Genomic DNA, 15,858 nt, shown 5'->3' on the forward strand with positions numbered 1-15,858 from the left:
TGGGGAGCATGGAGACCCCCACCTGTGCCAAAAAGAAAGGCAGGAAGGCTGCTGGCCCTGCCACCCATCAGAAACTCTGATGTTGTGCTGCCCCCTTGTGGCACTTCTGTACCAGTTCCGTTTTTTATTTATTTATTATGTATACAATATTCTGTTTGTGTGTATGTCTGCAGGCCAGAAGAGGGCACCAGACCTCATTACAGATGGTTGTGAGCCACCATGTGGTTGCTGGGAATTGATCTCAGGACCTTTGGAAGAGCTGGCAATGCTCTTAACTGCTGAGCCATCTCTCCAGCCCAGTTCTGTAGTAATAAGAGCGGCGGGGCTTTGTTCCCAGCACCCTGGCCGCCTGCCCGGCTAGCTTATGCCCGAAATAACAACACACAAACTGTATTCATTTAAACACTGCTTGGCCCATTCTCTTCTAGGCTAATTCTCAAATATTAATTTAGCCCATTTCTAATCATCTGTGTATGGCACCCCAAGGTGTGCTTACCAGGAAGATTCTAGCCTATGTCCGTCCTGGGTCGGAGCTTCATCCCGGGAGCGGGGCATGGCATCTCTCTCAGGCATCTGCTCCCGAGAGGAGAGCTGTCGAGACTCTGACCTCACTTCCTCTTCCTCCCAGCATTTTGTTCTGTTTACTCCACCCACAGGGCCAAGCAGTTTCTTTATTGGCCGATGACCTTCCTCCATCACAGTTCCGTTTTAATGCGCCTGGTTTGCTGGGGTCTCTGCTTCAATTCCTGCCACAAACTGGGGTGAGTGGGTTTGCTCAGAGTTGGGGTGGAGGGAGGCTTCCACTGCTCTGTACCCATCTGACGTGATTCTATCCTTCTTTACTTCATTCCATTTCTACAGTATCCTAATAAAAGAACAAAATAGCTGTCATAGATATTCTGTCAAGGGGTTGTCCCTGAAGAAACTTCGTAAACTACATTGCTGCTTCTTCCTGGCCCCGCTGTCTATAATGAGAAATGATTGGCACTAAGCAAGAGTGTGAAATCGACGCCCTGGGTGAGATTCAGAAGCACAAGAAGCCTGCCAGTGACTGTCTGTCTGTACAGTGTCTAGTTACCTTGTTTGGTATGTGTTCATGTGCAGAATCCAAGGAAAAGACCCGGCAGGCTTGCTGAAGCTGGCCACCCCAGCAACTGGAGATGGAGACAGGTGAATCTCCATTTTTGTTCTGTTGTTGTGATTTTTTTCTTTTGGGGACAGGGTTTTTCTGTTTGGCCCTTCCACTCTAGACCAGGCTGGCCTTGAACTCATAGAGATCTGCCAGCTTCTGACTCCTGAATGCCAGGATTGTGGGTGTGTGCCACCATTTGAGGCAGATGCATTTCCTCCTCAGTGGCCTTGAGAAAGCCTGTGTTAAAAAACAAGGTGCCCAGCATTCGTGAATTGACATCTGACACCGAACACCTGTGCTACACACACATACCTTGAGCTTGCAAGTGTGTGTGTCTACGGACGCCGCTGCACACTTACACAGTGTTAGCATATAGTGTGTGAGTGCATCTGCACACACTTAAGTCAAAATAGTGTGAGGAAGCACAAGGACAGCCTGGGGCGCTGTGGACCTTTAGTCCCAGCACTTGGGAGGCAGAGGCAGGCAGATCTTTGTGACGTCAGTTTGATCTACAACTGCAGAACTTGCTGTCCCAGGAATCCTGGGCTACCCACTGAAGTTGGTCTATAAAAAAAACAAACAAGGTGAAGGGAAAAGAGGAAGCAGTACAAAGTTAGTTGAAGAAGCAGGTAGAAGATCTGACCTCCTCTGCAGGAGCATCCTGTTGGCCAGACCTAGGAGAACGAGAGAGGACGCTGCTGCTGAGAACACTGGGTGGTCCTCTCTGGATGCTAGATGGTTGGCAGAGCCCAGCAAGCCAAGCCCTGGGGTATCTTATTACTGCTGAGTAGAATTCAGTTTGTGGGCTGACAAGGTGATCCCAGCTTTGTTAGCACTGTGGGTCACCTGGATGTCTCACCTCTCTGCAGCACGGGAGTAGATGCCTCTAGAAGCCAAGACCCTGCACTAGGGAGAAAAGAAGGCCACCCTGATTGATTCTACTGGTGCTAACCCCTGCTTCTTCCCCAATCATGGCAATATATGTTTTCTATGTTGGAAATAAAATGGCATTGTTAAATGAGCTAGCTTTTGGTTGTTTGGATGCAGGGCCTGTTGTCTGAGAAATCACATCTCCATCACACACAAGAAGTAGAGAGGGAGAATTAGCTGTAAGTAGAGAGGGCAAGGCTTTAAGTTCTCTAAGCCCACCCACAGTGACCTACTTCCCCTAAGAGGCTCCTGTGCGACAAGTTCCATAATCTCCCGAAACTGCACCACCAATTGGGGTCCGAGCACTTACATTCATGAATTTATAGAAGACATTTCTCTTTCAAACTACCATGCCCACTGGGCTAATCCACAAGCCCCAAGGTAATCTTTAGTTCTAAGGAACCCTTTGCTACAAAATTAAGTCTCAAAAAAACAAAATCCAAAAGGAAGGCTGGGCATGTGGGTGCATCACTTTAATACCAGCATTCAGGAGGCAGTGGCAGATAGCTCTCTGTGAGTGCCAGGTCTACATAGTGAGACTCGGTCTGCAAAATAAATAAATAAATAAATAAATAAATAAATAAATAAAGCTGGCTGTTACCACCTGTAAATTGAAAAGAGAGAGAGATTTTTGCCAAGTGAGATGGTGTGCGCTCTAGTCCTTGTACTGGGGAGTGGAGGGAGGGAGATTTATTGGACGTTATCCTTGGCTAATTAGCAAGCTCAACAAGTCTAGGATTTGTGAGATATTTCTGTCTCCAAATAAAGAAAGAGCCGGGTGGGGGTGATACACGTCTTTAATCCCAGCACTCGAGAGGCAGAGGCAGGAGGATCTCTGTGATTTGGAGAGGAGGTCTAGGAAGAAAGACCTTTTTGAGCCTTTCCTGATGATCCCTTGGATTCTCAGAGCAATAGAAAAGCACTAGCCAGGTGTAAATGCCTATAATCCCAGCTCTGTGGAGCCCAAGCAGGAGGATCACAAACTCAATGGCAGCCTAAGAGCCCGTCTCAAAAGAAAAGCTGGAGGTGGAATTCAACAGCAGAATACTTGTGTTGCATGCCTGCAGCCCTGGGTTTGAGACTCAGCAGAGCAGAAACTACAGGATAAGAGCGGCCTTTGTGCCCATTGGGCTGATAAACTGCTCTGCAGACAATATTCCTGTCAAGAAGAACCATGTCTATAACATGTTTAAATGTTTCAGGGAATACAAAATAAGTGATTAGAAATGTAAATGTTTAGGGAAATGTAAATGACTTTTGTACATTCAGGGCTGCTGCTTTTTCTTCATCGTCTTTGTCTCCTTCTTATTCTTATTCTTATTCTTCATCTTGGTATTTTGAGAGAAGGTTTCTGTGTAGCTTTGGTGGCGGTCCTAGCACTAGTTCTTGTAGACCCGGTTGGTCTTCTGCCTCGCGAGTGCTGGGATTAAAGGCATGTGCCACCAACAGCCAACCATACAGGGCTTCTTTTTCTGCCTTTCAGGTTTTTTGTTTGTTTGTTTGTTTGTTTTTTGGAATTTCATGTTGTCAAGGCTGGCCTTGAACTCACTATGGAATGAGGCTGGTTTTGATTTCCTTGCGTCCATTTGCTCAGTATTTTGAGTTCAGACATGTGGCAGCAGCCTACCTTGTGTGTATGTGTGTGTGCACCTGTGGTCATGCGTGTATGAAAGTGAGGGAATCTTGTGGGTGTCTTCCTCTTCTCTCCCCAGCTTACATTTTGAGACAAGGACTCTCACTGACCCTGGAGGTCACAGACTGGCTAGACTGCTGGGGAGGAGCTTCAGGGATCTGCCTGTCCCAACTGTCCCCAGCTTTTACATGATGCAAGGAATCTGAACTCCAGTCTTCATGCTTACACAGCAGGCATTTTACTGACCGAGGCTTCTCCCTCGCCCCTCTTTCCAACCTTTGCAAAGTCTCAAGTTGCTTCTCAATAAGAAAGTGTTTTAAAACTGAACTGTATAACTCGGCGGTGGTGGCACAAGGTCTTTGGAGGCAGGCAGAGGCAGGCAGATTTTTGTGAGTTCAAGGCCAGTCTGCTCTACAGAGTGAGTCCTAACTGCTTCCATCACTACTTAGATGCCATGTCTTGAAAAAGCAAAATTACATAGATAGATAAAATAAAATAAAAAAGCTCCAAATTTAGACCATACAAGATAGCGACACACTGTCTCTTGAGTGGTAGGATTGCACGCATGTGCTACCACATCCGGCTTTATACAGAAACTTTGAGGGCTCAGTTGGGGTAGGCGCTTGCTACCAAGCCTGATGAATTCCGTCCTCTAGACCTCCATTGTGAGAGGTGAGAACAGACTCCCTTTGGTTGTCCTCTGGCTTCCACATATGCTCCATGCCACGAATATTCACTCATAAACAAATAAGCACATAATAAAATGATGATAAAAGGAAACAGGACCAAGCTGGGCATGGCGACACGTAGCTTTAATCCCAGCACTTAGACATGATCCTTATACTTTTAGACCTTGAACTTCTGATTCTTCTAAGTTGAAGGAGAAGGATCAGAACTCTCAGGCCAACCTTGGCTCAACATTTCCCAGTTGGAGGCTAGCCTGGGTTATATGAGACATGGTCGTAAGTAATAAACAAGTGGACCTAGAACCCGTGTGATGCCCGTATGCCTGAAATCTCACCAGCTGGGAGGCAGACAGAAGGATTATAAATTCAAAGCCAGCCTGAGTTACATACCAAGTTCCATGCCTGCCTGGACTGTATAGTAAGATCCTGTCTCCACAAAAAAACCCAACAAGGATTAGTTGAATATGGCAGCACATGCCTTTAATCCCCGCACTCAGAAGCAAGAGATCTTTGTGGGTTCAAGATCAGTGAATATATGGAGTTTCAGGACTACAAAGAGACCCTGTCAAAGCAATGACAAAAAACAAAATCAATAATTGACTGAGGGAAGAAAAGGGAGAAGGAGGTAAAGACATCACGCACTAGTTGAGTATATGTACACACACATGACCATACATGGTACATACATACATACACACACACACACAAGCTGGGGTGGTGGCACATGTCTATACTTGAGTTCTTCCAAAGGTCCTGCTTATATGATGTCCCTATTGCAAAAATAAATCGAAACGTAAATAAAAGAAAAGATTTAAAGTAAGGACAGTTAAATGCACCATGGGATCCCCTACATTATGGAATAATATGGATCTGGGAAGATGAATAAAAATTTCTTAGCCAGCCTCGGTGGCACATGCCTGTAACTCTAACACCTGAGAGGCAGAGACAGGAAGATCAGAAGTTCAAGGTCATCCTCAGTTAAATATTGAATTTGAGGTCAATTTGGGTTTCAAGAAATCATCTCTCAAAAATGAATAAAACCTTGCAGTAAGAGCCTCAGTTATTAAGTAAACACACCTGTGAAGACAGACCCTCAAAGAGTTGCCTTCACCTGATTGGCCAGCAGACATGACTACAGGGTGTGTTCTTAATTGTTAATTCATGCAGGGGAGCCTAGGCTCATTGTGGTGGATAATGTGATCCTGGGACAGGTGGTTCTGTTGTACAAGGAAGGTAGAGGCAGAGAGACAAAGCCAGTAAGCAGCCTTCATCCATGGTCTCTGCTTCAGTTCCTGCCTCCAGCTTTGAACCTCAGCTTTCCTCATTGATGGATGGTGAAGTGTAGTAGAAAACAAACCCCAGTCTATCCGAGTTGCTATCAGTCATGGCGTTTATCACAGCAGTGGAAACCTAACTAGGAAAGACCCAAAATGTGAGTAGACCTCTCAGCCATTTCAGTCCCTTGGGGGAGCCTCCCATTGACTATCACAATAAAGACCAGTATTTCCTGAGGGTCTAATTCTCTACAGTGGTGCAACCACCCTAGAAGATTCCAGCCAGGGCTTGTTAAGATTAACCCTTTCTGGTCCTGACTGAAGGCAGGTTTTGCTGTGAGGCCACTCTACCTTGAGACCAAATAAGGCTTGGTCCCAGCCATCCATCCCAGAAGGCTGTTCACGTCACCCCTGAGAGATAAGCAAGGTCAAAGCACTGACAAGAGTCAAAGGTCACCTTCCAGAGCAGATCTAGAGCTGCAAGTGGCTCTAGCAGATGTGATAACTCAAATGGACTTATAACAGACATCGATAGAAAATTCCATCCAAACAGAAAAGAAAATACCTCCTTCTCAGCACCTCATGGAACCTTCTCAAAAATTGAGCACATACTAGGTAACAAAGCAAACCTCAACAGATACAAAAAATTTTAAACACCCCATGCATCTTATCAGATCTCCATGGCTTAAAATTAGACTTCAACAGCAATGCTAATTCCAGAGCCCACAAACACACGGAAATTAAACAATGCTCACCAGCCACAGGTCTCCTTGCCTTCCAGCTTGCTGGATGAAAGCAAGCTATGTAGATTCAGGTAGGGGTTCGGGGAGATGCGGTAGTCCTTTGGGAGCTCAACCAACAGTGACACCCCAGGGGTGGTTGGCAGGGGCACATTGTCCTTCAGGAGGCTTCTAACAAAGACTGGAGCCTCAGAGCCCCACAGCGGCTGGGTGTGGAGTGAGCTGGGATGTTGGGGGATGCAGACTCATGAGTTCCCGGCCACCCCAGAAGGGCCCAGCAGTGGTGGTAGTAAGGGATTGTGGCTTCCCTCAGCAGGTTGCAGTTCCAGAGCCAGCATCACCACCTGAAGACACCTCGCCAAGGAGGGAATTGGCAGGTTGGGCACCTGCCTGGAGGGTACCCAGAGGGGAGTCTCCCAGGATCTCAGGTTTCTTCTGGCTCTGGGTATGCAAGGCTAACTGGAGCAGTGCAGTGGACAGGGAAGGTCCGCTGAGCCGTCGAATGAGGGGGCACACCCAAAAGGCCCTGCTGGCCACTGGCACTTCATGCAGCAGAGGACTGAGCAGCAGCTGGAGGGAGGCAGATGGGCCCAGAATGTCCAACAGCAGCAGGATGTTTGGCTCAGGCGGGAGTCCCTTGCCTCGATTGGGAGCCGTGGCCTTGGCAGCAATGAGTGTTGTCAGCTTATTGTGGCCAGGAGGACCTGGAGCACAGAAGGACACACGTAGGTGACTGCCACCCATGGCCAGGCCACCTGCCCTCTGTTCTGCAGCCTCTGCCATCTCTGCTGTCTCATACTCCAGTACTGCAAAGCCCCTCAGCTGCCCACCCTGGTCACATGGCAGGTGAAAGAAGGTGGGTACATCGACCGCGGACAGTGCCTGGCGCAGGGCATCCACATCATTGAAGCCAGGTGGCAGGTGGTCCACACAGAGGCACCGGGAGTGCAACAAGGCAGGGGACAGCTGCCCAGCATCTGTGCGATGCACATACAGTGTTTGTGGGCCCCAGTGGTTTGCCCGGTAAATCAGCCTTGCCCTGGCAGCCGAGTCTTTCTTCATGTACTCTGCAAAGCCATAGCCCAGAGAGCGGCCTGTGGGCTCTCTGTAAAATACGAAGCAGCGCTCCAGGCTGCCAAGGGGTCACACCAGCTTCTCACACTGTGCCTGGGTCACGCTGGGCGGCAGCTTGGCCACACACAACAGAGCATGTGTAGGCTGCAGCTGAACTGACAGCTCCCGCTCTCGAAGCCGGCTCTGGTGGAAGGCCTTGATGGCAGCTTCACCCTGCTCCCCTTCCAGCAGGGTCACGAAAGCTGTCCCTTTGTATTTGTCCACCAACTGTCCTTGAATTCATAGTCGCTCAGACGATCGCGATCGCCTACTTCCTGGTTGATCAAGTCCCCCGGAAGACCCCTATTAGTATCATGGCGGCAGTTACGGAACTGGCACTCAGTAAGGTCCAGGCGCTTCCGGATCTCTTCCGGTTCCAAGGACAGCAGCTCCTGTGCAGGTGCTCATCGATAGGCGGTCCACAAAGTTTCCCCTTTGGCCTCCGCCGCCAAGTTGACCAGCGGCCAGTGAGTCAAGAACTTTAAATCTTTGAAGAAAGAATTTGAAGAAGACACTAGAAGATGGAAAGATGTCCCATGCTCTCGGGTAGGCAGAATTAACGTAGTAAAAATGGCAGTCTTACCAAAACCAATCTACAGATTCAAAGCCATGTCTATCAAAATCCCAGCAAAATTCTTCACAGACCTCAAAAGAACAATACTCAACCTCATATGGAAAAGCAAAAAGTCCAGGATAACCAAAAGAATCCTGTACAATAAAGGAACTTTTGAAGGCCTCACAATCCCTGACTCAAACTCTACTACAGAGCTACAATACTGAAACCGCCTGGTATTGGCATAAGAACACACAGGAGGACCAATGGAACTGAATCAAAGAATGGATATCAATCCACACACCTGCAAACACCTGATTTTTGACAAAGAAGTAAAACATAAAATGGAAAAAGAAAGCATATTCAACAAGTGGTGCTGGCATAACTGAATATCAATATGTAGAGGAATGAAAATAGATCCATATCTATAGCCATGCACAAAGCTCAAATCCAGAAGGATCAAAGACCTCAACATGACACTAACCACACTGAACCTCATGGAAGAAAAAGTGGGAAATACACTTGCACAGACTGACACAGGAGACCACTTCCTAAATATTACCCCAGTAGCACAAAAACTGAGAGCAACAGTAATAAATGGGACGTCCTGAAACTGACAAGCTTCTGTAAAGCAGAGAACATGCATGGTCAACAAGACAAAATGGCAAGCTACAGATTTGGAAACGATCTTCACCAACCCAACCACCCCCCATCAGACAAAGGGCTGTTCCACAAAATATACAGAGAACTCAAGAAATTGGTCATCAAAGGAACAAATATTCCAGTAAAAAATGTGGTATGGAACTAAACAGAGAACTCTCAAAGGATGAATCTAAAATGGCTGAAAGACACTTAAGGAAATGTTAACCATCCTTAGCCTTCAGAGAAATGTAAATGAAAATAACTCTGATATAACATCTTATACCTGTCAGAATGGCCAAGATCAAAACACCGATGACAGCATATTCTGGAGAGGATATATGGTGGGGTAAATGCTACACTCCTGCATTGCTGGTGGGAGTGCAAGCTGATACAGCCACTTTGAGCATCAGTATGGTGATTTTTCCAAAAATTAGAAAACAACGTTCCTCAAGACCCAGCAATACCACATTTGTGTATATATATATATATATATATATATATATATATATATACAAATATTTATATTTTGGATATATATATATCCAAAAGATGAGCAATCATACCACAAGGGCATGTGCTCAACTATGTTCATAACAGTATTGTTTGTCATAGTCAGCACCTGGAAACAACCTAAATGCCCCTCGACTGAAAAATGGATAAGGAAAATGTGGTACATTTACACAATGGAGTACTACACAGCAGAAAAAAATAATGACATCTTGAAATTTGCAGACAAATGGATGGATGTAGAAAGCATCATTTTGAAGGAGGTAACCCAGACCCAGAAAGTCAAATACCATGCACTCCCTCATGAGTGGACATAAAGCAAAGAAAACCCAGCCAATCATGCACAAACCAGAGAACCTGGACAACAAAGAGGACCTTAAGAGTGACACACATGGATCTAATGGACATGGCAAGTAGGAAAAGACAACTCCTGAGTAAATTGTGAGCATGGGGGTTATAGGAGAGGGTGGAGGGGAAGGGGAGGCTGGGAGGGGAAGGGAGAAAATTATATCTCACTAAAAATGATAAATGATTGAAAAATGTAGAGCTTGGAGTGGATAGCTGATCTTGTGGTTTCGTCTTGGGTTCGACTGGCAGGACAAACAGGCAGTGGAGACATTTGGAGAAGGTGGGGTGTGGCTGTGAGGGACTGGAGGTCAGAAGGTGACAACAATGAGAGCCCTAGCAGTAGGAGAAGGCTCAATGCAGGTGTCCATAGCTGGTATTTCTGAGGCATGAGATCATAAAGGCCTGGAATTAGAACAACACTAACTGTACCAGGGTTTAGAATCCACATAGACAGAGACACAAAACAGAATTAAAATCATCAAAGGGGCCATGAGAGCTAAAGGAGTCTAAGAACACTCAAAAAGGTACTTGGGAGTTGCCCTAGCTCTGAGGTCTGCTCTAAATTTTTCATTTGCATTCTCAAGTATTTTGGTGGTTATTTGGTTTATTTTGGGAGGATTTCCCCCTCTACTTTCCCTAAAATATTGGCCCAGAAGATCAGGTGTCATTGAAGAAACCACATGTGCCAACCCCCTTCAGGAGGTGCGGATTCCGGGACCACTGATGGATTTTTTTCCTCTGATCACTTTGAACATATCAACCCACTGCCTGCTGAGGTCCTAGTTTTCTGTCTGGTGGGAAATTGGATGAAGAATTTATGGAGAAAATGTGACAAAGTCTATTCCTCTCAGCCCCGAAGAAGTTAGTCACTTGCCCTGGAGTGTCCTGGGAAACAGAGCATTGCCACAGCATCCCAGAGTCAGTCAGAGGCTACCATGTTATTCTGATCAATGTGAGTCTACTAAAAAAGGAAGTGATTGCTTTGAGGATATATGTGATAGGTTCCATGAACCAAAAGTCATGTCAGTATGTTAGGGTCTGTGAGAAGTGGACCATGCTCCCCATCCACTAATAGATGGGTGTCAGTGTGTGCCAGTTGGATTTTGTCAACTTGACACACGCTGGAGTAATCTGAGGAAGAAGGAACTTAACTATCTAATAGGTAAGTCTATGGGGAATTTCAATCAGTGACTGATGTCCCTGGGTTGGAGATCATGGCTGTATATATAAAATGAGCTGTCTTAGAGAGTAAAGGAGAGCAAGTCAGTAAGTGGCTTTACTCCATGGTACCTGCTTTGGTTCCTGCCTCGAGGTTCTGGTCTTGACTTCCGGCCCTGACTTCCACTCATGGTAGCTTCTGATAGGAAAGTGAAAGGGAAGTAAAGCTTCCTTCCTCCAGTTGTTTTAGGTCATGATGTTTCTTCACAGGAAGAGAAAGCAAGTATACAGTGTCCATACCCGGTGAAGGACAACCTCCAGTGCCTGTTATAATTCACATGCTCCCACCTACTATGATTATTAAAGTGGAAAGGGTTTCTATTAGGGATTGGATGTGTAATACCCAAGGAAGGATCCTGTGTTTGAACTCTGATCCCTAGCATGTGGACATGTTTCAAAGTTGGGGAAAACCTAGTAAATAAACCCAGAAGGAAAAGGTAGGTCATGGGGTGTTGAAGAATATTATTTTAAGGTGTGTGACTTCTGTTTAGGTTGCACTTGTTGAACTCTGTGAAGCTGTGATGCTTTGCCTGTCTAAAACACCTGGTAGGCTAATGAAGATTTTAATGGCCAAACGTAAGGCAGGAGAAAGGATAGGTTGGTCAGTCACACAGAGAGTATAAATGGAAGGAGAAATCGTAGAGGAAGGAACAGAGAAAGAGCAAGAGAACAAGGAGAGGAGGATGCTAGGGGAAGCTATCCAGTTACCCAGCCACTGAGTAATAATCAAAGTAAGATACACAGAGTTTTGTTTTTTTTTTATTAAAAAAAAAAGCCTAAAAAGCCCAGAGCCAGAGTCAAAGGTGGACAGAATAATTCAAAGATAAGAAAAACTGGAAAGGAACAAGCCAAGCTAAGGCTAGGCATTGTAAGTAAGAAGAAGCTACTGTGTATAATTTAATTGGGAGCTGGGTGTCAGGTCCCCAAAAGAACAAAAGAATGAAAAGAACAAACACGATCAACAAAAAAGGGAGATACAGTGAAGGCTAACTGGGTGTAACCAGCCTCCCCAGACCCCTACCTGCCAACTGACCAGGGTAGCCTTCCTGTACTTAGGGACAGAATGTGAAGAAAACCAGTGATCTAAGCCAAGCCATCATTGGTCCATTTCTTGCTCTGACCTCACAATGACAGAACCCTGTTTCTTAACTGCTCTGGCTGAGGCTGCCTCCTCTCCTTACAGTTGAGAGGCTGATCTTCAGTTGAAATAGTGATTTAGATAGAAGTGAGCTGGTCCACTTGGTGGATATTCATGAGCTGTTGAATCTGAACACAGTGAGTTTCCTTCTAAGGTCACAGATTTGGGGTTTAGAGGTTTATGTTTCCAGGATTGAAAATAACCCTTTCTTCCTTTCTTTCTTCCTCGGTCTGGGGTATAATTTGGGGCAATTTTTATTATCTGCATCAATTAGATGTTTACTCTATTTTAATCTTTAGTTTTAATATTTTCTCTGGGTTCATTCCTTCGTTCACCATTTTAAAACATTTGTTTACATTGACTCTCCAACATGAGTATTCTGACAGTGACATTGACCTTCACGCACATGGAAAGCTTTGACCACATTCCCCTGATTTCACTGCCTCCTTCCCACCCTTTCCAAGTCCCTTGGGGTTCTCACTTACTAACTCAGTCAGGTACTTTTCTAGTCCAGGCCAAGTCATGTGGACTCCTGTCCAGAGGACTGACAGGCACACTGGATGGTGTCCTAAGGAAGGGCAGAGATGGATTTCTGCCTGTGCTCTAGCAGAAAGCCTCCTACTAAGAGGTTGTCTTAGGATCTTCCTGGCAGTTCAAAGTCAGGGCTGGAGAGGGCCAGAAGTAAGAGTTAGATCCCATTTTGCGATGCTAATGATGGAACAGGGCAGCTGAAAAGGATTCAAGAACAGAAAACGTGAAAGTCTAAAAAGAACCTGTTCTTTGAGGAAGAGAGGAAGTTTCCTTGGTGGGACATAGCACACCAGGTCCCTCCACCATCTTCTGTCCTTCTGTGTGCCTGAAACTGGCCTTTTGTGGGAAGTTTTCATTTTCTATCAGGGGGCAAGGTGATTGCAGTACTAAAGCTCGTGTGTTATCAGGCACGGGGTGGGGGCAATAATCATTTGGAAGCAAAGGATCAGTTCTGTTGGCCAGAGACCTCAAGGAACACATTCTTGAACAAAACTACCTAGTGCTGGGATGTTCTGCCCAGCACTCCAGAGACCCACCCCAAATACCTGTCCTTTTGGAAAAACAGGGGGACATTTTGTTGACAAGGACTGCCTTTATTTGATTATCACAAGCCTGGGCTAGAGGAAAACTCTTTCATCTCATCCTTTCTTTATTTTTGCAGACAGGGAGCCTCTCAGTGTGGCTCTGGCTGTTATGGAACTTGGTTTGTAGACCAGGCTGGCCTCGACCTCACAGAGAGCTGCTAGCCAGTAACTAAGTGTGTAATGTGTGCATATACGATGCCTTAGGGGAGTGAACTTTGTATTGACAGAGAAGGAAAGTCCTGCTTGAACTCTCTTAAACTTCCATCCAGTTTCTTTGGCTTCTGCCCCATAGCTGGTTCTGGGTGGGTCCTGTGAGGTCCATTTAAAGGGTAAATCTGTTGATTACTTAGGCAAGGTGAAGACAGCATAGCTTCAAGAACACAAAAAGGCTGAGTGCCACCCTCCCACCTCAGGTGTTGATGTCACACTCATGACACACTTGTGTCCATTGTGATGAGGAGCAGCGGGCTGCTTTCTGCCACCCGGCTAGCTTTGCCTGAAATAATTACACAGAAACTGTATTCTTTTAAACACTGCCTGGCCCATTAGTTCCAGCCTCTTATTGGCTAGCTCTTACATATTGATCTAACCCATTTCTAATAATCTGTGTAACACCACAAGGTGGCTTACAAGGAAAGATCTTCACTTGCATCTGTCTGGAGTGGGAGAATCATGGCGACTACTTGACTCAGCTTCTTCCTCCCAGCATTCTGTTCTGTTTACTCTGCCTACCTAATTTTCTGTCCTTTGAAAGGGCCAAGGTTAAATTTCATTTAACCAATGAAATTAACACAAAACAGAAGACTCTCACCCATCATTTTCCCTTTTTCTGCTTAAACCAAAAAGAAAGGCTTTCACTTTAACATAGTAAGATTACATATAACAAAACAGTTATCAAGCAAGAATTACAGGTACAATATCTATTTTGTCCTTTATCATAACTAAGGAAAACTATAACTATCTATCTATTCTTCAACTCCATCAAAGACTCCAGAAGGATATAATATTACCTAAGTAAATGAGAAGTAAGCAACTTACAAAACTCTAGAAATCACAGAGACATCTCGCTGCCTGGACAGTCACCCAAAGTTCCTCTGTACCACTGGGGCATCCATCTTCAGCCTACAGGCCCATAGTATCCAGAGCCATTTCCATGAAGCAGGAAATTTCAAAGGCATTTCAGTCACTATCTGTTCTGTCCTGCAGAATGTCTCACAGACACTTTCATGAATCAGGAACCCCGAAAGATCATCTCACCTTTAGGCAAGTTCAGCAGTCCTCTTTCTGTGGGTTCTTTGTGTCCAGTCCAGTATATGCAACAGTCCAGGCAAGAGCAGTTCCTGGCCGAAATGGCTATCAAACTCCATAAGGAGCCTCTTCGATGCCCATCTTCCTCTTGAAGTAGATTGGTGCTGCCAGAAGCAGACGTGTCTCATTGTCATGAAAAGCCCTAAGTTATTAAAACATCAAATGCCATATTCTGCAGTCTTTGAAAGATATGAAGAATGTCTATCTAATTGAAATGTATCTATATATATCTAGAAAATCTAACGAACATGACTACAAATTTGACTATTATAGATGATTATCCATTAACAACCCATATACATTACATTTTTAAATGAACTACACAATCACAATACCTTAATCAAGATTAGAAATATAGACATATAACAAAATTGACCTTAAAATCCACAAAACTGCAAATTATTCATATCTCTATCAGTCCATGTCCTGTGTCTCACAGCCAAGGTTACTTTTGAAGCACTGGGACACTCAATATGTACAAGACAAAAGCAGTCCTTGCCCTTCTGTTTGCTTTTGCTTTTTGGTTTGGTGAGAGAGGGTCTCCTGTAGTACAGGCTGGCCTCAAGACCACTGTGTAGCCAACGATGACCTGAACTGCTGGTCCTCCTGCCTCAACTTTCCTAGCTTTAATAATTGCCATGTGCCGGGCCACAGTGGTGCATGCCTTTAATCCCAGCAATCCGGAGGCAGAGGCAGCTGAACCTCTGTGACTTTGAGGCCAGTCTGGTCTACAGAGTGACTTCCAGGACAGCCGTGATTGTTAAATAGAGAAACCCATCCTGACAAACCAATAAAAAAAGCCAAGTGCTCACCTTTATAAGACTTTTCTTGTTTTTCTGTCAATTTAATGGCCTAACCCGAATCTACCTGTATTTTAATTACTATCTTCTCCCCAGGGCCTGACAGTCAACACCTCACCACATAGGCTGAGGCCTAGCGGGATTTCTGGTCCCGCTGGTACCAGCTTGGCCACAGTCACCAAATGTAAGTTTTAACTAAGCCTCTTTTCTTCTATTTACCAATAAAGACTTGGGAGTCAGAGCCGGGCAGTGTTGGCGCACGCCTTTAATCCCAGCACTCAGGAGGCAGAGGCAGGCGAATCTCTGTGAGTTCGAGGCCAGCCTGGTCTACAAGAGCTAGTTCCAGGACAGGAATCAAAAGCTACGGAGAAACCCTGTCTCAAAAAAATCCAAAAAAAAAAAAAAAACACAAAAAACCTTGGGAGTCAGATGTTGGGGTGATAACCTGCTAGCTCAGAAAGGCCAAGAAGCAACGAATCTACTTTCCTATTTGGACAGAGACCCAGCAAGAAAAGCATCTCTTCACTCATCCCAAACTAAAAAGACCCTGAATAGCTAAGTGTCTCCCTACACCTTGCTGTGCATCTCTCTCTTCCTATATTACTGGCTACTTTGTTCTTCCTTGGCTAATTCCTGTCAACTAGTTGCTCACTCCGCTTCCTGAGTTTCTTTGTTTTTCTTTTCTTTCTTTATTTCAGTTTGTTGAGACAGATGGATAGGC

At 45.3% G+C, this 15,858-nt stretch overlaps 1 pseudogene; it reads right to left on the reverse strand.

The window, feature by feature from the left end:
• Positions 1 to 6,406: 6,406 nt before the first annotated feature.
• On the reverse strand, positions 6,407 to 12,340 carry LOC121441419 (annotated as a pseudogene).
• Between the last annotated feature and the right edge of the window lie 3,518 nt (positions 12,341 to 15,858).

The sequence above is a fragment of the Microtus oregoni genome, unplaced genomic scaffold (genome assembly GCF_018167655.1).
Source record: "Microtus oregoni isolate MIOR12 unplaced genomic scaffold, Mior012 000077F_ref0000221, whole genome shotgun sequence".
In the NCBI taxonomy this organism is placed as follows: domain Eukaryota; kingdom Metazoa; phylum Chordata; class Mammalia; order Rodentia; family Cricetidae; genus Microtus; species Microtus oregoni.